Here is a 2,154-nt window from a genome sequence, read left to right as displayed (position 1 = left end):
CCCCCCCCCCCCCCACGAATAGACACCGGGGTAGAAGACAAACTCTAATCATTTTCAAAAATATTGAAAAGTTCTGTAAACAATTAAAAATAATGAAATTTTTTTGCTAATTCTTAAGTGAAAAATATAAGTTTTTAATCAATTTTCTGAACATAAAATGCAAAATTTTGCTAAGAATTTCGAAGGGTTGCAAGATAATACAAATAATTTCTTAAGATTCCCGGGTAAACTTCAAATTACTTTTTATTTCGAAAAATTTATGTTAACAAATATTGAACATATTCTATATGTGCGTTTTCCGTTTACATTTTTCGCTTTATATTCAAATAATCTTCAAAAAAATTAATTCCAAAAAAAATTATTATTTGAAATTTGAATTATGTATTAAATTTTATTTGCATCTCAAATTAAAAAACTGCACTCGCATAATACGCGACTGAAGATGCTAGTTTTAGAAAAGCACCTTATTATATGTATCCTTATAAATGAAAATTTTTTGAGATTATTTTACACTTTTAACTTTATTAATCTCATTTCCTCACGAAGTAATTATCTTTTGATACTACACCCATTCCAAAAAGATTATTTGGTACGTTGTTAAAGTAAGGTTGAGTAGATTAGGTTTGTAAATAGCACTTATTTTCCATTCAGAAGCAGTAGCTTGTAGATGAGTCACATTTATGGAGGTGATGTAGTCTATATTTATGAGTGTTTCCGGGTTCGTGAACTTTTTCACGGTCATTAAAATATAATTTTTTTCCTTTGAAGAAATCAAAAGAGAAATAAAAATTAGAGCACTTAAATCTTATCTCTTTTAAATCTCAGGCTTTTGCAATTGAAGCTTAGACAATGTTTAGTTACGAAAGTTTTATAAAAACGCTCAATAATTCACATGTATAAAATGGAAGCTATCGACAAATTTAGCATTAACACACACGCTCTGAATTTACATTTCTTTGGCTCAAAGAATTGGTTATTTGTTCAAATAAAAATTCTCCTTTATTTTAATATATTTGTCTAGATTTTAAAGTTATTTTTGTTCGCATTTTTAAGCTAGAAACATTAAAAGTGTGTGGATTACAGTTTTTTACTGAAAATTCTATTAACGTTAATTTATACCACATCGTTAATCGAACTATTTAAATAGGATAATAGATACTTACAGGAGAAGGTTTCAATGCAAGCGAAGCTAGAGTGATGGATCATTGGTCGATTCTAATAAAAAACGGTAATTATTACGAGTCACTCATTCAATAAAATTCGATACACTAGACACACCTCGCATAAATATCAGACAAACATATCAAATCAATTGGAATATGAGATAGACAATTAAATATAGACGAATTTCGAAAGCGCTTGGAATTATCCTATATATAAAAACTCGTAACCTCCATCAGTTACACATGGAGAAGAATTTCCTACATGGTAAACATTTTCTTCAATCACGTGGTTTATTCTTTATTCACGTGCTTTATGGCCACCTTTTTCCAAACATATAAAATTAATCAAACAAAAAAACTAGCTTTGTACTTTTATCGATCGCCAATAATTATTTCGGTTTGTTTCTTTTTATTTTCACTTTCAATAACAGCTGTTATTTTGAAATAAATTATTATTATGCATAACATTTAAATTTCACAGAAAAAACAGAAGATAAACTTTACATCGATTTACGAGGAAAGATCCTCTGCAACCAAAATTAACTTCAAAAGATAAACTTTACACAAATATCGGTTAAACTTTCTTTTGTTTTTCCATGACAAACATAAATTTTATTCTTAGTTATTTTTGTGCTGTTTCTCATAACTCTTCAATCGTTACATTAAATTACTGAAGACACTTTTCACCAAAATGTAGTTTATTCAATGCTGCAGGAATAATAATTTAAACTTTATGTTAAAATCTAATTTTTTAAAGTAATATAAAAGATTATTAAATTAATAGATGTATTGCGAAATCATGAAGTTTAATGATATTATATAAATTATAATTAAAAACTTTATTAAAATATAAGGTTATTATAAGGTAAATTAGAATTATATAAATTTATTCAATTAATGTTTTGATCATGTTAATGATTAATATCAAAAAACTTATTTTTAAATTAAAATTTAAGAATATCTTATTTTTGTTTAAAAGTATATAATTTTA

The sequence above is a fragment of the Belonocnema kinseyi genome, chromosome 1, assembly GCF_010883055.1.
Source record: "Belonocnema kinseyi isolate 2016_QV_RU_SX_M_011 chromosome 1, B_treatae_v1, whole genome shotgun sequence".
In the NCBI taxonomy this organism is placed as follows: domain Eukaryota; kingdom Metazoa; phylum Arthropoda; class Insecta; order Hymenoptera; family Cynipidae; genus Belonocnema; species Belonocnema kinseyi.
Note: the sequence above shows the minus strand (reverse complement) of the source record.